Source organism: Sus scrofa, chromosome 11, assembly GCF_054392235.1.
Source record: "Sus scrofa isolate SSC_HxYL_T2T_F1_AM1 chromosome 11, Sscrofa_HxYL_maternal_Yorkshire_Landrace_v2.0, whole genome shotgun sequence".
Lineage (NCBI taxonomy): Eukaryota > Metazoa > Chordata > Mammalia > Artiodactyla > Suidae > Sus > Sus scrofa.
Window position 1 is genome coordinate 62,687,744 of NC_139393.1, and position 24,894 is coordinate 62,712,637.

At 33.1% G+C, this 24,894-nt stretch overlaps 1 long non-coding RNA gene across 1 annotated transcript in view; it reads left to right on the forward strand.

Moving 5' to 3' along the window:
* Positions 1 to 24,162, forward strand: part of LOC146398659 (uncharacterized) — a 58,627-nt gene extending 34,465 nt beyond the window's left edge. Inside the window, exon 4 of the long non-coding RNA XR_014820064.1 lies at positions 22,834 to 24,162. This is a non-coding gene — a long non-coding RNA (uncharacterized LOC146398659). The remainder of the gene's footprint in view (positions 1 to 22,833) is intronic.
* Positions 24,163 to 24,894: the final 732 nt, after the last annotated feature.

Here is a 24,894-nt window from a genome sequence, read left to right on the forward strand (position 1 = left end):
ATTTTAAGTGTACAGATGTGTGATAATGCATTTTAAAGAGTTAGATTAAAATACAACATATTAGTGTTTATATTCTCTAAAATGTCCCTTAAATGTAAATAATAGCACAGTTCCCTTTTAAAAATAGATTTTAATGACTGTTATCCTCTACACAAAAATCTAGATTTTCCTTTTTGCATACAAAAATGCATGAAGAATCAGTTATTGTTGTGTTATCACTGGACATTTTCAGGTTATAAGCTTTAATAATTTTAATAATTCTTAGTTTTGTTACTACTTGAATTGTGTATCATCTGGAAAGCTAAATCTCATGGATAAACACAGCTTTCCCCTGCAGTATACTGAATTAATAATATGTTCTAAGTTATTTAAACAGGTGTTTGTTTTTAAAATTTAAATTTTCCAAAAGGGGGAATCACAGACAACCAACCAACACAAAACAATAACCTGTCGTGGCTTTACACAGCTGTATTTCTCTCATTTCCATGGAAATCAGGAGTTATTCTTTTATTTCCGACCATCTGCAAACCCCATTTAAGGTCAAAAGCAGGTGTTGTGTACACAATGGCATAATATTCTTCTTTCCAGAAACAAGAACACAATTAAGAAAGTAAGAAGAAAACAATTCCAAATTGCCTTTATACATACAGGATTTGTACAATGTGAAATTTTATAAAAACATGGTAAAAACAGTCCCTAAGAATAAATTTCTGAGTTTTTGGTTTTTTAACTCTAGGTTAGTCAAACATAATTACTATAATAATTTTTTTTTTGTTTATTTTTACTATTTTTCTGGAATGCTTCCAGCAGTTGTTATGGAGAATGGAAATATACAGTTGCACTGGTGAAAGATGGAAAATGATCAATCTGTCCCCAAATTTCTATTATATTATGACAAGCATGTAAAATTCAATAGTCCTATCAGGACTGTGGATTTCATGTATGCTATGTTCTCTTTCACTGTTCATAGGTTTGATATTGACTGCTCTCTTTCTAGACTGATCATACTTTCCTAATTTTAACTAACTCACATTTCAAAAAAATGCATTGTAATGCTATTGTTTATATTGTCTCATTTTGTAATCTGGTTTTTAAGATGTACAGTGTTTTTCTCTACATTTAATCTAATACTGAACAGCACAAGGATTAAATAGCTATTTTTAAATGGTTCTTAAGTTTTTTTAAAATAGATCAGTATGAAATCTACCATATCACCTAAATCTCATTTTAGCCAATAACTTTAATCTTTCCTGAACTCATAATTGAATTAAAAATAGCTGCTGGTAAATTCAGATTTCATCTTCCTTGCCTTTATTACCTGTTAGAGATGTGAGTAGAAAAGTTTTTATTTTTATGCAGCTATATGAGAAAGCTAATGACAACATAATAAATTCTTCATGTACTCAAGGTGTTATAATTTAGAAGGTTCTTATAATGAGATTATGACTTTCATGTTCTTCAGTGGAAAATTTATGTAGTAGATTATATAGTAGATTTATTGAGATAAAGCTCTTGTTTTCCCCATTCAACAATTTCACTTCCTATGATATAAAAAGTCAGGGTTCATATATTAGAGTTCCTTTTTTCCAGTTTTAAGTTTTGTGTTATATAAAATCAAAAGTTTCATGGAAACTCACTTGGAATACACTTTATATTTTAATATTAAACTTTAAAATATGCTTAAAATTAAAAATAATTCTTATCAAATAAGGTGGCCAGCAATGTAAAGACGTAATAAAATGGAATAAGAAATTCAGATAGATAATATAATAAATATATGGATAAGATTTTTTTTTTTGTTGCCTCTTAAGGGCCACACCTGTAGCAGATGGAAGTTCCCAGGCGAGGCACTGAATTGGAGCTGCAGCTCTGGCCTAAGCCACAGCTACAGCAATGTCAGATCCAATCCACATCTGCAACCTAAGGATTGTGGCAACCCTGGATCCTTAATCCACTGAGTGAATCCTCATCCTCACAGTCACTACGTCAGGTGCTTAACTCACCGAGCCACAGTGGGAACTCCAGATAAGATTTTTTTTACTGCCTGTCAGAGCTGGTGCCATCATCTGCCACCTTGCCACAGACTAGCGGTCTGAAAGAAGAGCTGACTGTTTTCTTATTCCCTTATGCATGCTCTCTGTGGTGTGCATGTGTTGACTGCGACATTTTTGAAGAAATTGCATACAAGTTTTACTATCAAGAAACCACATTTTGTTGAAAGATGCTACTTTAAGTTAATGAATTAATAATTTCCTAGGGGATATGAGTCACAAAAACAGTTTTTGAATTCAGGTTACATGTGGAGAAAGATGAAGGACAAAAAAGAATAAACACAAATAGAAACTTAAGTATCTTTTATATAGCTATACTTCCAAATATGAAGGAGAAAATATGCCTGGCATATGCCAAGCAGCCAGTCAGCTAGAGGATTGGTATATCTTATCTACCTTCAACCTCAAAATGACCAAGACAAATAGATAATTTGATATTGCAAGCAAGTAACTTGCCCCACTGTAATGTAGCAAAGAAATGACAAAGAAAATATTCCAAGACTACAAAGCCTTAAAAGCAATGTTTCTAAAAGTCACCATTCTTTAAAAGACTGAGTTTGTATCAGCAGCTTTTTCAAAAGTGTTTTAGAATCGTCTGAATGTGAAAACATATAGGTCTGAGATGTTTTAACATTTCCCTATCTTTCCTTGTTAAAACATTGTGTTAATTTATTATTTTTAAACAAATTTTAAATGCTTCCAATCTTATTAGCATTGCTTCTACTGTAATCATATAGAACCTAAAAGGCAGTGAGATAAATATTTTGCTCATATTGATTATGATTAAATTTGGATTGAGGACACATCATTGCCTACATCTGGACTCATTTCACTCTTCAAAATTTATAGAAACCAACATTCTCATAATCAGTGCTAATATTGCCTACAGAGAACATCTTTTGGATTTTTTTGGCTCTATTTTCTATTTATTTCTCATTTTATGGCCAACATATTTACTTCTATATTCTAGTTCTTATTCTTCTGGGCTGTTGATATTACTCCTGTTTTTGCCTATTTATATTCCTTTAATATACTAGAATGGTGTTTAACAGCAATGATTTGACAGCAATGATTTGATAGTGTAATTGGTATTTGCAAGCTGTAGTCTTGTCTCTATTACTTACTAACTGTGATACTGGGAAAGATACTTAAACTGTAAAGCATTCAATTTCCTCATCTGTAAGTGGGGGAAATTAAATTATTTCTTTCATAAGGCTGTTATGAGAATTCAATTAGAAAATGCATTAAAGGGTTAGCTCAGTTTGTGGCACATTGCATTTAATATATATCTTAGTAATATTAAGTGGTTATTGAATTGTGTCAGACTCAGCTTAATATAAAACATCAATTTTTTCTGATCTCATGGTAATTTATACAACATCTCTTGCAAGATCATTATAAGACATTATACCTAGCAGAGCTGATACACTTGGCCACCTAGGCTATAAGTATGAAACTCCAGGTAGTGGAGGTAGTACAAGGTATGGCTCCCTAAACCTAGCCAGCTTGTAACAGAGTAAAGCCAGAAACTCCCCAACTCAAAATCAGATCTTGTTTCCAAATCAATCATACCTAATGTGACAGACGTATTTAATTGCCTATCCAGAAGCCATTCTTTTCTTTTTCTTTCTTGCTAAATAATTTAGTTGTAGCTTAGGAATGTGAAGGTGCTATGTAGAGGAAAAATGGATCTATTCCCAGGGGCTGGCTGAACTAAACTAACTGTGGCCATCATATTCTCCTTTGCCAGAAATTGGTTGAAGAAGATGGGTAAGTTGATCTAGCTCTGGCCAAAGATATATTAAGGGTATTAGGCTGTTTAGGCCAATGGAAAAAGATTTCCACTACAACTGAAAAAAATTTGTGGAGAAAACACTCTTTCCTTGCTTTGGATGCAGTCGTGTAAGCAAGTATAGTCAGCAGGTAATGTAGCTGTCATATATATATGACAAGCTTTTATCAAACTTATGGATAAAAGAAGAGATTCTAGAAATGGCAAACGGGAGATGTAGAATGCCAAGAGGTCCTACCTAAATTAAAATTTTTAAGAATTAATAGCACCTACCTCCCATTTCTTGTTACGTGAAATTTTGGTTAGAATTTCTATTGACTGCAAGTAGAAACATCCTGATGCATTAATTAACTTGACTTCTTTGTCTTCATTTTTCTCTTATACCAATGAATTTCACAAGGTGAGTATTAACTCTCATTTTTCTATTTACATCCTGCTCTTTTCTTCTGATTCTCTGATTTTTTATTATTACATTTTTCAATGTAAAAGTACAAATAACTTTTAAATAATTATACATTTTAATCTCTACATTAGATCTCATTTATGCCCTCATCTATGATGGGGATAGCATGTCTTAAAGGATTATCACGGAGACTGTCGAACAATCACAGATGTATTCTAAGCCTTTGGTAAACTGGTGATATCTTCTAGTTGGTAAACATATATTAAATATATTTTTAAGAATTTTATGTACTCAAAAAAACTAAAGAGCTTTTTTAAAATAAAAGCTTTTAAAAATATGAACTTTAAAAAATATAAGGTAAATAATCATTTCTTCTGCAACTATTTGTCAAATGCCAACAATATCTTGACATAATAGTACTAAATGTACAGTAAATTATAAGGATCAGCTGTTTGTAAGGTAGAGAAATTGACAATAAGTAACAAATTTCAATTACATATCTATAGTAATAAAAATGTTACGATACTTCCTCAATACAAGAGAAATTTCATTTCTATCAGAAAAAAACAAAATTTACCCAATGTCTCCAGACAAATGAGGCATTTTAGTCTGGGCTTTACCTTGGTGTATATTAGCTAGTGATTGGTTGCTCAATGATAATATTTTCTGACATAACATTGATATCTCTTTCTCTGCTTTGGTTGTCTTTTTAGGGCCTCAGGTGCAGCATATGGAAGTTTTCAGGTTAGGGGTCGAATCAGAAATGCAGCTGCTGCCCTACACCACAGCCATGGCAATGTGGGATCCGAGCTGCATCTGCAACCTACACCACAGCTCATGGAAATGCCAGATTCTTAACCCACTGAGCAAGGTCAGGGATTGAACCCATGTCTTAATGGATACTGGCCAGGTTGTCACTGGCCTAATGGATACTGGCTGAGGCACAACGGGAACTCCCCTTTTTTGCTTTTTGTATAAAATAAAACATGTTTTTTATTATAGTAGAAAAATAATTTTTACTTATATAAAAAAAAGCATTTTCAATATTGGCAATAGAGTGATGTACTGAGAAACCAATTTGAGTGGCTGTAAGAAGCCTGTTTCTTATTCCAGTCATTCTTTATCCTCCCTTCCCTGTGCCACCCACCTCTACTCCCTGCCCACTGCCCAGCCACCAACAAGATGCAGTAAAGGATAAATGAGAAGAGATCTGACATTTATAGAGTGTCTGCTATGAGGCAGGCATTTTACTTGGTTCAGCGTAGCTCACCTCATTATGAGCCTCACTCATCAACTCAAATGAGTGAGTTGATATTTTTTCACTTTTCCTTGTGGGGTTTGAAGTTCAGAGAGGCATAAAGAAAGATAACAGGAAAGTGTAGCACAGTTTATTAAATACAGTATTTGGCAACATGGAAATTCCTTTTCTTTTCTTATTTTAAGCTCTGGACACTAATATGTCCATTTCTCTACTTTTTCACAGCTATCTCATATAAATCATGATATATTATAAATTAACTTTGGGCACCTAACCAGTAATTCAAACACTAGATTTCAGGTAACTCACCTTCAAATGCTCCTTGGTATTTTATAAAAGTTTAAAGTAGTATATCAATACATTATATATCTATATTGTGTTTGGAATGCACATTTCACTTTCACATGGCTCATGTTATTTATTCTTTCAACTAATTATGATAGAAAAGTTATTATAAATTAATAAATGACAAGGCTAAGGCTCAGAGAGGAAGATATTTGATGCTGAATTCAAATATTAACTTTTACCTTTTCTGCTCAGTAAGTTAATTGCTCATAGATGCTCCCACACTAAGTTATATATTATTATAACACATTAATAATGTTATTCCAATAAAAATATATTTATTGAAATTATGTTCTATGCCAGACTGTGTGCAAAACTTGTTACGCCATTTAATATTCACAGCAATCCTCTATTACTATTATCATTCTCATTATTTTCAATATTATGATCATTGATGAAATTTCTCAAGAGCCAATCAGTAGCAGAGCTTGGGTTCAAGCATGACATTTGAGTCTAGAACCTCCAAATGATTAAATATCCTAATATTTTATCACATTTTATGATCTGATTAGTACATTATCAAATAGTAAAAAAAAAAGAAATGTAAGTATGTTTTCAGTACAGAGCCTATTGCCTATGTATTGGTAGATTAAAAATATTTTAAAATAATCTGTAACAATGTATTTTTGTCAGCTTTGCAATATATTGAAATTGAGTGGGTGATTAAATTCAGCTATGACAAGAGGGTAAACTCTATGGAAATTTTTATTCATCCTGTTTGCTATATCCCACCATCTGGCAGTTATTTATTTAATATTGTTGATTAGGTAGTGGTATTTCACTATAATGGGGTAAATACAAGGAACCAATACTGAGTGATTTGGAAAGAAAGTCATATGTAGAAACTAGATTGAAGAAGGGAATTCAAAAGCTGGAGCAGAGAACAGTGAGCTACACGTTGGAAACTACTCACTGTGAACATGGAAGATGTTGACCACTCCTGCTTCTCTTCTAGAGGAGTTCCTGCTTCAGAAGTTTTCAAAAAATGTGGAGTCGAGAGATCTTAGGATGGCACTCCACATTGCAGAAACTGTGAAAACAGAAAAATGGTCAAATGAGGGTTTTTTGTTGGAAAAAAAAACCAAAAAACACATAAGTTTTCAATAGCTGTGGTGCCAGGAATGGGTATTAAGGTAATTTGGATTTTCAAATTTCTTATTGACTTTATGAAGGGCAGTCACTTTATATTTGGTTTACATGCTGTGTGTGTAATGTTTTCTTATTTAAATTCCTCAATATAATTGTCTTGCAAAATTACTTGAAATATTTTGGGAAATTTTGTAAAAGATGGAAAAGATGGGTATGAACCACAGCAGAAATGCATTAACAAACATTTCATTTTTCTTGAAAAATGCTGAGCTACAAAAACATAGACTGTGTGATAAGTTCCTGACAAATATTTGCTTCCAGTTAATACAAACATATCAAACAGGACAAGGTACAACTTTGAAGCAGGCAGTTTTCAAATTGGAATGTATCAACTTTACTATTGTTTTTCTTCTGAAAAAAATATAACCCTTTTGCTAAGGATTTTTCAAAGACACCAAAACAGATGATGACACTAAAATCATTTAACTTAGCTGCTCATTATTATTAAGGACATTCTGCTTTAAAATTTATGTCATAAAATGTAAATTGTTAAAACTGGACCACTAACAAAAATCGAAATAGAAGATGGATAAGATAGTTTAAAAAAAATTACTATTAATTTGAGCAATTTTATTGAAATTTAAATAACATTCATAAAAGAAGGAAGGCAGTTCCTGTACAGCGCAGTGGGTTAAGGATATGGCATTGTTGCAACTATTGCATGGGTTCAATCCCCGGTCTGAGAACTTCCTGGTTATAGTATCTTTTCACTTTCAGAACTTAATTTTGTACCTATAGTCACAAATAGTGAAATACTGACTTAATGATAGAGCAATATTCTTTTGTTAATTGATAAATTCAAATGATATGGTTTCATATTTTGCATCATTCTCGTAACTGATTTAAAAAGTATAGTGAGGAGTTCCCGTCGTGGCACAGTGGTTAACGAATCTGACTGGGAACCATGAGGTTGCATGTTTGATCCCTGGCCTTGTTGGTGGGTTAAGGATCTGGCGTTGCCCGTGAGCTGTGGTGTAGGTCACAGACGTGGCTCGAATCCTGCATTGGTGTGGCTCTAGCGAAGGCCAGTGGCTACAGCTCTGATTAGACCCCTAGCCTCGGAACCTCCATATGCCACAGGAGCAGCCCTAGAAAAGGCAAAAAGACCAATAAAAAAAAAAAAGTATAGTGATGCCAATATAAAATTTTAAACATTGTACTATAATAAGATAGTAAAATAGAAAATTCATGAAGTATTAAAATACAGACTTATTCCAGTACTCAGTTTCTTATCATCTTCCAATATTTGAAATGCTTTTAGTTTATCTTGTGACTAATAACTCTTTTTAAATAAATTCACTCTAATTCAATTAATAAATCATTTGGAATGTGAAAAAATAATATAACTTCTGCATACAGACTATGTAGAATACTTTCACAGTTTAATCCTTAAAGGTGGACAGGTTAAATGTTTTAGCTCACCTACTGAAACTAACCCTTTAACTACTTTTTTTCCCAAAAAATAACCAATGGAACCAAAATATTGTTATGCATATTTGAAACACATTTAGGCCTTGGATATACATTATAAGGTGGTCATATTTTTGGAACCCAGCAATTGAAACCCATAAATATGAGACAATAGCTGATAAGTAGTCTGAAAATAGATAAAGTACTTGATACCTGGGAAATCCTGCAAAATGTTTTCATTTACTGAATTTCTACCACATGCTTATTACCATATAAAAATAAACACTTCTGAATGACTTAGTTCTTATAGACAAATATAATAGTGGCAGGATATTGTAATACATATTGCATTTTGATGAATGTTATGAAAAATACATGAAGGACACTGAGGCACAAATTATCCAAGTTTTTACAGAAAAATTTCAATATTACTGAAGAAGTAATACAAGTAAGAATAATAATTATGAATCAAACGTGTTTGAATAGGAAGGCACATGATCTATATCCATGGATGCAAGTTAGTTTAAAGAAGAATGTTATTAGAAATATTAAAACTATCGAGTAAATGCTCCCCCTCCCTCTTTTTCGTCGCATTTAACAAATAATTTCATATATAAATTGAGTAGATGCAAATGTGGATGCTCACAAATTTGAGTAAATCAATGTCAGACACTGATTTTGAGTTAATTTATCAATCATTCACCAAAGGTAGGAAGAGTTCATTTTTTAAAATTTTGGTTGTGTTGGCTAAATAATTTAGCAAAGCATAAACTCTTACAGGAATGAACAAAAACTGTACTAGATTTTTAGTGTTTAGCACAGTTTTATGTTAAATAATTCAATTATTTAACTTCAATGGTAAAATCCAAAATGTGCCTAGTAAAAAAATTCTGTAAAGTTTCCCCAATAAAAAGCTATCAGACTACATTAAAAATTACTTTATAGTCTTTTGAGTTATAAATGATTAGAGAATCAGGATTTTTGTTGGAATTTAGCTCTTGCAGAGTCTTGATTTTATCTAAAATGGAAAAAAAAATGAAATTCATAGATAGTTAACTGTGTCATAATCACAAATTATGTGTATTTTTCTGCAGTCATTGGTGAAAAAAGTCCAATATCATTGGTGTTATAAACTGCTTAACTAGAAAATGTTTTGTTGTTATGTTACTGAAATTTGTAATTAATAACATTGAATTTGTAATTAATAACATAGTGGGGAACATAAAAACTAATAGTAAGAGGAAATCTTTAGAAGCTAATTGAGTTGATAGAAGAAATAATTGGACAATTGAAGAATTGTTAATTCAAATGATTGAAGAAATGCATATACACATATACCACTCACAAATACAATGCTTGTTTGGTTTTTGGTATAGTTCAAAGATTACAAATAATTTCATGACTGTATAGAAAATATCAATAAATAAAAGCTTTCTTTTCCTATGTAATTCATTATGTTTGGAGACGATATACTTCCAAATATTATTTGAGGTTATCTACTGCATATCCAGAATCTAATAATGTTATAATTTTACTTATTGATTTTGCATTTATGAAATGAGCATATTCTCAAATTTCTCAATTCTTTGCATGTATACAGGAAAACTGGGCTTTTGAGACAGGCCTCAGCTGGATTATTGGTACTGTTCATTATAACCTTGTAAGCTTGAGTTATCTAATCAACATTTCCAGGTATTTAACTTAAAAATGGCAACATTTACATTTTATACTTAATGAAAATCAAATTAAATAGCATGTAAAATTCACTAGCTCAGAGTAAACTTTTATATGTTTTTCTTTTCAAAGAATGATACAATGAGAATTATGATAAAATGAATAGTTATGAAAGATTTGGGAGGTTTTTGTTTGTTTGTTTTTGGCCATGCCTGTGACATGTAGAAGTTCCTGAGCTGGGGTCAAACTCATGCCACAGCCACAACCTGAACCACAGCAGTGACAGTGCCATATCTTTAACCTGCTACACCACAAGAGAACCCAATGAAAGCTTTTTTTTTTTAAGTGAAGAAACAATGTAGAAAACTTAGGATAATAATAAAAATTATTACATTACGCCTACATACACAGTCTCTTAAATTTATATTGTAGGTCAATGGAATAATTATGACATTTTGACATTATAGTAACTCAAGTTAAGTGACTGTCTTTCAATTAAGTATAATAGAACTTTGAAAAAAAAATCACACAAACTCAATTGGAGTGTCTGAAAAATACAGAGAGCAACATAATATAATAATTTAACTTATCTGTCATAAAATAATTGTATGGAATTTATAAATTTTAAAATTAAAAAAATGTAATGTTGGAGTTCCCATTGTGGTGCAGCAGAGAAGAGCCTGACTAGTATCCATGAGGATTTTGGTTCAATCCTTGGCCTCACACAGTGGGTTAAAGATCTGGCATTGCCCTGAGCTGTGGTGTAGGTTGTAGACTCATCTTGGATCTGGCATTGCTGTGGCTATGGTGTTCACCAGCAGCTACAGCAGCTCTGATTCGACTCCTTGCCTGGGAACTACCATATGCCATGAGTGCAACCCTAAAAAGCAAAAAAAAAAAAAAAAAAAAAAAAAAAAGTAATGTTGCTATCCACTTATCCAAAATTACTGAATTTAAATTATGATTTTGGTGATTTTTAATTAACAACTATACACCTATATCTATTAGTAAGTATTTATAAATATATCTATCAAGAGATAGATCAACATCAATGTAGGTATACTCTGACAGAAAAAACATTTACAGTTTGGTATTTGTCATAATTTAAAAATGTATATTTAACCTAGGTTTTATCATTGACTAGTAAATTAATTATAAACAAATATACTTTTTATATTTCCCTTTTAAGATAGGACTCCCGAGATATGTGGCAAGTGTCAGACTGGGTACATCTGTGTAAAACCTGTCAGAGGCTGTTAAGAACTTTTAATAGAACCTTTGTGGAGAGTTCTATCCCATTAGTTTGACCCAGAGCTTGAAATACCTGAATATGTTGCTTCTGCTCTGGCTGGAGAGTATTCCCCATGTCCTCTCTATTGAGTTATTCCCGCACCAGTGGAGTCTAATATAGGTCCACTGTCCCGTACCGTCCTGGTGGGATCCTTGAGTCTCCTGGCGCGCTCTATTTTTCCTCCTTCTGCAGTTGCAGCTCCGTTGTGTAGACTCGCACTTCTGTCACGTCGGACTTTGATCACGTTGGGGTCACTACTTGTCGGGGTATGTCCGCGACAGCGCTCCACGTCCTGCGTGGAGCCGGTCGCAGCTTAAAGAGAGAGGAGACTTGGGTTCCCTGACAAGAAGCCCAAACAATGAATAGGCCTTTCGGCTGTCCTTTTATTGACCAAGAAAACACGTGCCCATAAACCTGTTCCCAGTTAAAGTTTAAACAATCAAGCAGGAATAGATACAGGTTAAAGAGATTAAACAGATAAAATCAAGCAGGTCATAAACCGCATAGCTGGAGACCTAATAGAGACAAGTAGGGAGGGATTTGTATCCTATCAAGCACAGCATTCTCTGCAAGAGGCTTTACAGCATTCCATCAAGCCTCTTATTCTACTAGAAACAATAGGTGGCATTCCACTGAGGCTTACATAGTTATAGGAAGCACTGTGCTTAAGCTATTTTCCTATATCTTTCCCCACATCAGATATTTTAGAGCCCTTTATCAATATGATAAATACAACTTTATACCAAACTTTAGATCACATTTTTAATTCTACAAAATACCAATATTTGTTTATGTTAGATAATTCAAGATATTTATAAAGATTTTTAAATAAAGATCATGACATGATAGCAAATTCCTTCAGGCCTGTGCACATGGATTGTCTTTTTTCACCTGAAGAATTATCATAATGAATACTAGATAATTTATGGAATAAAATAACTATGCATATAACCCTATACTCTAGACTTGCTATAATTAGCTAGCTGAGAAGTAATTTTTAAAATAGTTCATATCCCAAAAAATTAGTTCATTCCCTTTTTGTACATTAAATTTAGAGAAAAATAAATACTTCTTCAAACCTATGGGAAAATAGCATGTATAGAAGCTAAGATAAATTTATAAAAATTTGTAAATACTGGCTCATAAATGTCAGGATAATGAACACCAAGTTAACCCAAGATGTAGTTTAAAATCACGCCTGTTTTATTTTACTCTTTACATAAAGAAGCTCCCAAATCACTAAGGCAACATGCAACAAAACATTATTTAATTGATCTCTATTATAATGTCATTCTGATAACAAAACTTCATTCAATAACTGAACAATCATTTTCAGTACAGTACTCATAAACAGTACTGAAGGAAATCCAAAAACAATAAAGGTGTTCATTAGTGAAATAGATACTAACCTAATCTACTGCAAAGCAAAATTAAGTGGTATGGGAAACACAAAGCATCTCTATAGCAGCAGAGAAATGAAGCAATTAATTTCCCTTGGAAAGAAAACAAGAAGCCAGTTTCAAAACTGAAAGCTCACTTATGAAATGAGTTAAAGAAAAAATTGGTAACTTTATCTACGCTCATTAAAATTACAGTTTGTAGAGTATACTGTTAGAACCTGATCCAGGTTAAACAATGTCTTTAACTTCATGAATGCTGTGACTATTTTTCTTTTTTTCCACAGGGATTTTAGTATAAACTTGAAGAAGTTCCAAGTACTACTAGTCTGATATCATTTTAAGTTACAATTTGGTTGCATTTTATAAAAATACATAGTAATAAAATAATCTTCCCAGTTGACTAAATACCTTCCACATTACATCCAGCTGATAAAAAAAGTAAAACGGTGTTAGATCAGAGACATACTAGAACTAATGACAAATCATTACTCTTTCTCTGATCTCTGTATTTTCTAGGGGTTTTAAAATAAAATTCCATAAATATAATTCACATATTTTGTTGTATGGCAGTTCTGGTCAGTGCATTGTACTGAATCCCCCCCCACCCCAACCATACTCCCACACAAACACATGGATATGCTGGATCAAATGTGAGGAAAAAAAGTCAGATATTTATTTCACCATGGTTGAAATCAAACAGAGAAATAAATAACAGAAAACAAATAATAAATTTAAACAGAAAAGCAATAGTTACTGGGGGTGGATACTTGTCCTAACAAATGGGGCTGGCTGGGTTCTGAAACCTTCAGAAAGCAGTCAGTTTCCTATTGTTGCTTTGTTTCTTTTGTAAAGGCACCATCTTTCTAGTCAGTCTATAAATAGTGTGTGTCATTTTTACCACACATTATTTAGTAAATATTGCATCCCTACTACTTGCCAAATGCCCCAGTCCGATGGCTTCTCCATTAGGTTAATTTTACTTATTATTTTATTTCAATAATGAGTTAACTTGTCTTCTCAGGTTTGATTCCTTCAATAGGATTCTCTGCTTGGTCATCAAAATAATATTCATAAAACATAAATCTGAAAAAAATTCAATTCTTTCCTTTTTTTCTTATTTTTTATGGCTCTCCATTTTCTTTCTTTTCTTTCTTTCTTTTTGTTTTCTTTTTTTTTTTGTCTTTTTACAGCCAGTTTATGGAAGTTCCCAGGCTAGGGGCTGAATAAGAGCTGCTGTGGCATAAGCTACAGCCATGGCATCACCAGATCTGAGCCACATCTGTGACCTACAATGCAGCTTGCAGCAAAGCAAGTGAGCCAGGTCAGAGATTGAATGCACATCCTCACCGAGAAAAACACCAGTCCTTACCCTACTGGAGTCACAATGAGAACTCCTCTATTAACTTTCAAATAAGAGCTCCACCTTTAACAGACACATAACATCATAATCTCCTCCCATGTCACTTCTCCAGATTTCATTCCTCTTCTTCCATTTTCTTCCCAGCTTTGTCCAAACATTGTAGTTTTACCATTGCAATCTTCTTCCCTCTGTGTTACACGCATCCACACTTTTGTGCCTCCATTACCATGAGAATGCCCACTCTTGTGATTTTTATCTTGTGTACACTGGTATCCTTGTACCTCAGGTTTGCTCAAGGATTTCATGTTCATTAGAAGGCCTTCTCCCTCTCCATTTAGTCCCCCATACTGACTCTCGAATGCATCCTCTTGTTGTTTCTCTGCTATGGTGCTCACACCACTATTAAAGAATTTACAAATGGAATGAATCATAGCTGCCTAGTTTCATAGTCTTCCTCATGCTATTACTGCATCTGCTGATACAGCATAGATACTCCATTAATAAGTATTGAATCAGTAGATGGATTACATTACCATGAACGATACTGGGAAGGAAAGCTCTTTAAGATCTTCATCAATGCAATTTGTTCTCTCTGGACTTTGGTTTATTATTTGGCTAGTTATAGAAGACTGAATGAGCTGATCTTTAAGACTCTTGCGTAGTCCTTATAATGGCCTACAAATTCCTCTAAGATCTGATCATCACGTCTCTGATCTCACTCTCTATTCATTTCTGTTTCAGTTACAGATCTCTTTTTTTTGTTCCCCCAATATACCAGGCATACATCCAACAGAACAGTTGTAATGTCTACTTTTTCAGGCCTATATGCTTTCCCTCCTTATCTGCATGGCTCACTCTTCATTTCCTTCTCATTGATATCTACCCTAAAACTAACATTTTTAATAAACAACATAGAGAATAGAATAGGATATCTCTAATAAAGATATATAAAGTATATATATATTGTTTTCTTTTATATACTTTCTCTTTGTAACTAACACAAAAGTTCATCTACTATTTAGCATATTTATTATTGTTTAACAAAATCTTCTGGAATAGGAGCTCCTTGAGGGTATAAATCTCTGCACAGGAATGTCTTTTAGGTGCCTAGTAAATTTCTTATCATATCTAATTATTTATTGACTGCATGACGACAGGTAACACTTAGTTCTATGAGTAAAAAACCTTAGTTCAAAACCTTGGGCTGTGTTTCAAAAATTTTTACCATCAGTTTGAAAATGATCCTTCAGCCTTGTCTATACTATTTCTATTTAAAAACACCTTCTTCCCTCAGTCTCCTACACTGGCATCAGAGGAGGTGGCATTCAAAGAAGTATAATTACTGCTTTTCCAGTAATCTTTACATAGTATCACTCTTGCATCTGACTTTGTTCAACTTGCCTAAACAGAATGCTAATCCCTCTAAATTTTAAACATATCTTACTCAATTCATTAAGTCTGTAAAGTCTGTCTCAAATTGAAATTAGAATGAGAATATTTTTCTCACTCATATCCTTAGCTAGAAGTTCTTTCTCCCTTTCCAAAACTACTGAAGCATTTATTAGTATAATGTATTTGATTTTAATGATTAAAGCTAATACAAATTGCTACTTTGAGTAATAGTAGCTTATTTTATCAATTAAGTTACAACGATACATAGATATAATTTATATTCATGATCTATGTATATGCTATAGTTTTCACTGTTTTTGTTTTCCATAATTAAAAATCACAAAGGCATTATATAAATTAAAATACATTTGTAAAATACAGTAAGTTACACATGTCACTTAATCCACAAGGAAGTATTCATTTTCATTATTTTGTAGTTTTTTAATTGCTAAATAAAAATATGTACTTTTGATTTCTCTCAATGGGATGGAAGGAAGAAGAAGATTATATCTTGAAATGAGTGAGATATAATTAGGATGCTGCTAATTATTTTAATGGCTACCAATCAAGGATCCACTAAAGCTCAGTAAGTTCTTGTGCAAGGTTAATGGCTATAGAAATTAATGCGATTTATTTCCTAATTCAAACTGAAAAGTCATAGAAAGTTTTCCTGTCCTCTGTTGAGGACCACATGTTCCAGCAACAATTATTAAAGCATATTAATATAATGAATTCAGACCTCTTATCTGAAATCTTCATTTAGAAAGGTACCACACTTAATAAGCATAACAATATTTTAAAATTAAAAAATAATTATAATCACATTCATGTAAAGCATTCTATTCTATTCTATTCTATTCTAACACAGCACTCCAGCTATCCAAAAAGAGGTTTGTTCCTAACATACTGTCTACTTACTTTCCCAATTAAAAAAAAAGCCACATTCATCTCAGATCAAACCTGGTATTCAAGATGAATTTGAATTAAATGTTCTTTATCATTATTTCCCATATCAGAGTGTTATCCCTTAAATGCTTAGACAAGTTTATATGCTTTCACTAAAGGTGAAATCTCTCCCAAATTATTGTTCAAGTATGAGAAATATTTTTTTTACAAATTCAAGTGGAGGGGTCCCATTCAATCTTTTGTTTCCAATGATCTATTCTTTGGAGAAGACACTTCTTCAACTATCTCGTTTAACATATCCTTTCCCTACTTGCGTGGTCTCTCGCCTTTTCTTTCTGAGGTTTAGATAATACTGTCACACTGGAGAAGTGTTTCTTCATCTACAGGGATTACAAATACCAAACTGTGTGTGTGTGTCTGTGTGTGTATTATATTGTTTTCATTCCCAGGTTTCAGTGACTTTAAGAAGTTGGCTCAAAGGTCATCAAGTTTGTCACATATTGCAGGATATTCTTTTTATAAAAGGCTGAATAATATTCCATTGCGTTCACATCTTCTGTATCCATTCATCCACTGATAATCATTTAAGTTGTTTCCATGTCTTGACTATTGTGAACAATGCAGAAAAAAACAGTGGTGCATAGATCACCTGGACATAGTAATTTCATTTCCTTTGGATATATATTCAGAATTAGGATTGCTGGATAATACATTTAAAAAAAAATTTTTTTTGAGAGTCTCCATACAGTTTTCCATAGAGGCTGTATCAATATACATTCCCAACAAAAGTGTACAGGAGGAATCTTCACCAATAGTTGTTATCACTTTTCTTTTTGGCTGTAGTCAATCTGACAGGTGTGATATGATATCTCATTTGGGTTTTGACTTTCCTGGTGATTAGCGATGTTGAGTATCTTTTCATGTACAGTCAGGTTCCACATCCACAGATTCAAGCAACCATGGGTCCTGCACTGTTTACGATCCATGGTTGGTTGAATCTGTGGATGCAGAACTCAATGATGCAGAGGGCCAACTTTGGGACTTAAGCATCCATGGATTTTAGTATCTCTGTTGGGTCCTGGGACCATATCACTCATGGATACAGAGAAACAACTGTAATTGTTGGCCACCTGTATAACTTTGAAATTATCTTTTCAGGTCCTTTGGCGATTTTTTAATCAGATAATTTGCATTTACTTTTGAATTGTTTAATAGAATATTTAGTATATGTTTTTACTTCTGCTTTTACAAAGAAATGCTGAATTATACATATTTGTATTAAAACCATAAACACAATTTCTAAATAAATTTTACTTATACAAAAGTATTTACAGTCAATGGACACTTTTAAAAAACATTTTGCTAATTTGAGTAATAAAAACTAAAGGCCTCTAGATAAAAAAATGTAAAAAGCAAGCATTTAGAGTTTTTTAAGAGAAATAATATTTTAAACAATCAGAGCTACTAGATATTTTTTTGAGACACCAGGTATGATGGCTCCTTCTTAAATTTCTAGTCTCTAAGTCAATATTTAGGGCATCTACTCTTGCTCTGACATTTTCTAATCTCTGGTAATATAGCAGTGAACAGAAATCTTCCCATCCTAGAGTTCTTGTTTTAGTGGAGAAGCTAGATGATAAATAATACCTAAAATAAATAGTATCTCAAATGGTGTTATTACAGAGAAAAACATAGCAGCAGGAGAAACAAGCACAAAATGAAAAGTCTAAGGTACTACAATTTTTTTTTTTTTTTTTTTTTTTTTTTTTTTTTTTTTTTTTTTTTGTCTTTTGTCTTTTTTTTTGTCTTTTTGTTGTTGTTGTTGTTGTTGTTGCTATTTCTTGGGCCGCTCCCGCGGCATATGGAGGTTCCCAGGCTAGGGGTTGAATCGGAGCTGTAGCCACCGGCCTACACCAGAGCCACAGCAACGCAGGATCCGAGCCGCGTCTGCAACCTACACCACAGCTCACGGCAACGCCGGATCGTTAACCCACTGAGCAAGGGCAGGGATCGAACCCGCGACCTCATGGTTCCTAGTCGGATTCGTTAACCACTGCGCCACGACGGGAACTCCAAGGTACTACAATTTTAAATAGAGTTGTAAGGGAAAGATTCACAATGATTTTGGAGCAAAGATTTGAAAAAAAAGTGAGGAAATTGACCATCTGGTACTAAGGGGGAAAATATTTCAGATAGAATATATATTGCAGAATCTGTGTTCTTTGTATAAGGAAATCACTAATATTGTCAATAATTCATGTCAATATAAACTGTTCCAAACTTAATATTCAATTGAAGTATGCAACCTCTATAAGATAATTATTTTCATTTTGTTATCTGCTGAACTCCTAGTACATATAAGTCTATCGAGCACTCAATAACTACTTGGTGAATAAATATCATTTTAAATATTATTAGCCAAATTATTTATCCAATGGAGTTTTTTTTTTGTTGTTGTTTGGTTTTTTTTTTTTTTTTTTTTTTTGCCTTTTCTAGGGCTGCTCCTGCAGCATATGGAGGTTCCCAGGCTAGGGGTCTAATTGGAGCTGTAGCCACCGGCCTATGCCAGAGCCACAGCAATGCGGGATCCGAGCTGTGTCTGCAACCTACACCACAGCTCATGGCAATGCCGGATCCTTAACCCCCTGAGCAAGGGCAGGGATCGAACCCGCAACCTCATGGTTCCTAGTCGGATTCGTTAACCACTGCACCACAATGGGAACTCCCAATTGAAATATTTTCCTTGGCATTATTTGATACTGTCTATGAAAACTGTTATAAGCTACAAGTTATAAGACACCCAACCGTGAATGGCATTCACTGGGTAAAGATTGTATAACATGCATATCAAGTTGTATTAGGGTATTTAGTTGGAGAGTTGGTTAAGCAGTTCAGTGATTTCATCAATAACACAGGATTTTTCTTTATTGTCCTAATGGGTCAGGATTTCCCTACTCCTGTTTGCCAGATTGCTACAGCATACCTGAACATTTTCTTGCCATATAACAAAGTGCTAAGACATAGGGCAGGCAGGTGTATTCCATTTGCACCTTGCACTATTTATCAGTCAACTAAATCCCTACAAGCTCCCTAGGAAAACAATCTTTTCAGGAGGATAAACACATATTACTCACTCCTCCCTATCTACCAGCTATCATATATCCCAGGAAAGTCTGTATCTGTCCTTTTCTGCCTCTACCTTGAGAAGCAGGCTCTATCAGCTCAGAACTAAGAGGAGTAAGACTGTTATGTATGTGACCGTCACTGATTGCCACAATATGACAGGACTGTGATGGTCCGCTAGGCTCCTTTGTATAAGCTAATTAAATCTAGGAGCAAATCATTTTATGTTGGAGGCTCTATAATTGAAGAAAAAAAATAGAGTATGTAAAATCAGTTACATTATTGAAAAATTCTTGTTTTACGCACAAAAAGCATTTCCAAAATGAAACAAAAAAGGTATGAAGAGTGATCATTTCCAGGGATCCAAGTGAGGGTCAGAACTGGGAGGTTTTAAGTAGATTATTTTCTTACTTCCAGTTGTGGGTTTTGGTGGGGAGGGTTCTAGTTGTATTACTGTTTCAAATGATATGATGTTATCACCCAAGAATATTCTGTATCTACTTATCCCATAGGATCTGTAGTTTCTTCCTATCAGTGGAGTGTATTTTTCATGTGACTTGCTTTTGGCCACACAGTGGGTACTGAAATAATGTTTTCTGAGTAGATGCTTAAGAACATACCAGTATTTCCAGCAATAGTCTTGTTCATTTCTCTCCTTCAGAAGAAAATTAGGACCCAATTAAACACTAGTTTTCAGTCTGAGTTCCAAAATGAGGAGATATTTAAAGCAAGAGCAAAGTCACTGCTGACTCACAGGACATTAATAAGATATAATCATAAACAATGAAGTCTTGGGATCATTTGTTATGGTGGCCTTACCTAAATAAATACTGAAAAAAAATATGTTTATAATTAAAATTCAGTGAAATTGAACCTCAGAAATTTTATATTTTTAAAAACTTTTCGAGTCAGCCAATAGTATATATTAGAGCTATTTATTTAATTAGATTGACTAAATATTTGGAAATAATGGACAAACAATAAAAATTATGATTTTGGATAATAAATGTAGCTACTAATATGGCATTTTTTAAGTCTTAGTTTATTCCATAATTCAATATATTTTGCCTACATTACTTCAACATTATCATGAAAATCCTAAAAAGGGATTAACTTGTATGTAAACTTCTACATGCTTTGCTTAATTGTGCTTCACTTTATTACACTTTATTAACATTCCGTCGTGGTGCAGTGGTTAACGAATCCAACTAGGAACCATGAGGTTGCGGGTTCGATCCCTGCCCTTGCTCAGTGGGTTAAGGATCTGGGGTTGCCGTGAGCTGTGGTGTAGGTCGCAGACGCGGCTCGGATCCTGAGTTGCTGTGCCTCTGGCATAGGCTGGCAGCTACAGCTCCGATTCGACCCCTAGCCTGGGAGCTTCCAATACGCCGTGGGAGAGGCCCAAGAAAAGGCAAAAAGACAAAAAAAAAAAAGAAAGAAAGAAAGAAAGAAAGTTTGTAGCAACTCTGCATTGAGCAAGTCTATAGGGGCCATTTTTCCAACAGCTTTTGTTCACTCTGAGTCTCTGTGTGACATTTCGGTAATTCTTGCAATATTTCAGAATTTTTCATTATTATTAAATTTGTTTTTGTGATCTGTGATAAGTGGTCTTTGATATTATTACTATAACTTGTGAAGACTCAGATGATGTCTAAAATTTTTCAGCAATAAAGTATGTTTCATTACCTACATTGTTTAACATTATGCTATCACATTTAATGAACTACAATACAGTGTAAACATAACTTTTTTATGTACAAAGAAATAAAAAAAAGGTGTGACTTACCTTATTGTGGTGGTCCAGAACTACGCCCTAATATTTTTGTGTATGCATGTACTTCAAATTATTACAATTCAAAGGGGAGAATTTTTTAAAAAATATTAGTAACAGGATGGTGCATGGGTAATTGAAGAAACCTGGAGGAGCTCCAGATGATTATAATGAAGTCACAGTGGTTAGGGGATGCCACAGATGGAAGGATTTTGGCATCACTGACATTGCAACATGCTTTCTAGAAAATGCTTTAGTGTTGTCCATGTTGCACTTCACCAGAAATATTTATTAAAAGCAATGATTCTTTGTTTTTCTGGCATATTTCAAGCAAAATGTTGGTGTGTTTACATTCCATAAAAAAAATGTTCAAGATGGAAATAAAAGGGGAAAAATTATAAAATAATTATGTTCTTGCTGGTTACAAAATAACTGAAAAAAATTTAAAAAAATTTTAGAGTAGTTTAAGGTTCACAGAAAAATTGAAGGGAAAGTACAGAGATTTCCCATAAACTTCTGCCTCTACACATGCTTCACCAATGTCCCCCGCAAGAATGGTACATTTGTGACAGCTGATGAACCTACACTGACATCTCATTATCATCCAAAGCCTAGAGTTTCCATGTTTCACTCTTGTTGTTGTACATCCTGAGTTTGGACAAAAGTATAATGACATGTATCCACCATTAAAATGTTCTACAGTGTATTTTCACTGCCTTAAAAATGTCCTGTATCCACCTATTAATCCTTCTTCCCGATCCACAATCTCTGCGACCACTGGTATTTTTTTTCTCCATAATTTTATCTTTTCCGGAGTTCTGTATTGTTGGAATCACACAGTATTTAGCTTTTTCAGATTGGCTTCTTTCACATAAGTCAATGACTTATCTTATTCTCTTGACATTGGTTTTTGTAGAGCAGAAGTTTTTAATTTTAATGAGTCTAGCTTATCAATTTTATTTTTCGTGGTTCATATTTTTGGTACTGTGTCTAAAAATTCATCACCATATCTGCAATCATATAGATTTTCTATGTTATCGTCTAGAATTTTTATCATTGTGAGTTTTAGATTTAAGTGTGTGATTCATTTTGAGTTAATTTTTGTTACGGGTGTAAGTTCATTCTTTTCCCATGTGATGTCCAGTTGTTTCATCAATAATTGTTAAAAAAAAAAAAACCTACATTTACCACAGTGTACTACTTTGCTTCTTTGTCAAAGATCATTTTACAGTATTTGAAATATTAGTAGTCTTTTAAATTTGCCTCTAATTCACCATTAGTGTATTTTTCCTAACCTGTGTCGGCATTGTTCATACTGATGCATTCATTATATTCCTCTTATTGTGATTATGAGTAAAATAATTACAGAAAAATTCATTATTTATGTGTGCATTGTTGGCATATTATAAAGTTAATACAGTTACTGATAAATTTAAATCAATTTAATGTACCATTAGAATTTAAAATATGGACATTTTAGAAGGGTTACTTGCTTTTGTATTTTGCAGGTATCTGGACTACTTGCCTATAAGGAGGAGTGGAATCTTCTGTTCTATCTCACCTGTTGACAATGAGCACATCTTTGAAGACCATAATGGATACTGAAGGGAGAAAAATCCTGGATTGAGTATCTCTGTAAATTCATACAGTTAATATCAGATACTTGTCCCAAAATTTATGTTTGCTAGTGTAAGTACAAGCATTACATTTAATAGATGGCATAAAATATTTTAACTGATTTGGTGATTTATCCAAATTACAATGTTACACAGTTTTTAAGAAGTAAAATAAGGAACTGCTGCCGCATATTTTTTTTTCTAGTATTCAATGTTGTTTGGGCTAAAAATCCAGGAAAATACACCGACCTTATTCTAGTGTTTGAAAGTGCATGAGAAATCCTTTCTCTCCCAGCTGTATCAAAATAAAATAACCTGAGACCTATAAGATCACAAGGAAGTAGCCATGCAAAAACTGCATTTGTGCTTTCCAAACAGAATGGGAGTAAAGAACATTAGATCTGAGAAAGAATGAACTGGACATAATGAAGCAAAAGAGGAAGTCCAGTGAGGCAGAAGAGGAACAAATGGAGTTTAGTGAGAGGTGGGAGGGAAGGGCTATTTTAAGAGAATAGAGAAGTAGACATAAGTCAGATCTTGTAGTCATTAATTTTTAGGTTTTTTTTTATTTAATTAGTTTACAGCAATAAACACACTTGATAATTTTACTTTCTTATGAGAATAGCAATAATGCAAATTTAATAGAATCACCAAAGGTGGGTGGACTAGAGTGAAATAGACAGCCTATGAAAATATCATTTAGCTGATCTTATTATTTGATTCAATATAATAAAAACATGAATGCTGCATATTTGATAAATATGTTCCTTAAATTCTGCTTATATTATCACTTGGGGTATAATACATGAGTAACTGTATCTATTTATTATTAAAAGCTGTTTGAGGATTTTAAAAATATTTATTCCACACAACAATAATAATGGATAATAATCATCTCTACAGTAAAGAGATTTTATGGCTATTAAACTGATAACTTTTATTGCTTTGCTATAGTATTATGAATTTTGTTCTTAAAAAATATCAGATTTTTCTTATGAAAGATAAGTTACCATCACTGAGTGACTTTGTCTAAGTTCTTAATTTCAGTGCTAATTTAAATGACTCCATTGTCCTACTACACTGAGGAGGGGGAAATAAATGAGTCACCTTGTTTCAAAATGTGAGGAAGTGTCATCTTTGATATTATTAGTCTCTGCATTGTGTTAGGCAAGCTGATTTTATGTGCTGGAGCAAAACCCATGGCTCATAAACTCAACAGAGGTGAGTGAGTTATGATAGTCTTGGAAATACGTTAATGAAATTCTGCAAACATCAGTATGGTACATTAGTCTTCATCACATTTGGCTTTATTAAACACGTAGATAGATGGGAAGCTGTCATGTACGCCAATTGTTTTGCTTTTTCAAAATGACCTAAGGAAATATAAAAGGTGTTTTTTTTCCCAGCTATTTTAACATCATGTGTAAATGATAAAATTTCATAGTTTGGTGATTTAAAGAATGAGAGAGTTTAGAATTTTGTCATCACTATGATTTAATATTCATCAAGGATCTATAATATGTTGGACACTACAGGGGAAAAAAAGGATACTGCAAAGGCAGAGTTTCTTCTTTTAATTTATGTTTGCTTATTTTCTCTAAAGATTAGAGAAAATATAATGTTTGCTTCAGAGTACATGTTTTGAAAGTTGAAGTTTTCCATCAAAACCACTGGAGCTTAAACCAGAGGAAAGACGAGGTTAATTTGTTTGTCAAAGCAAAGTAGATGTTAAAAGGGAAGTTATACCAGCTAATAATAGATTTAAATATTGAGCTCAGTGAAGGAAAATGTTGCTCTATTGACCAGTTATATGTATATTCAGTTTTTGAATTAAAATTAAAAATGATTTACACGGGATTTTTTTTAAATTTGGCATAATATATAGCAGATTGTGTAATTAATTTAGATTTTGGAAAGGGAAGATGGCATCCCCTTTAAAAATGTGATGTAATG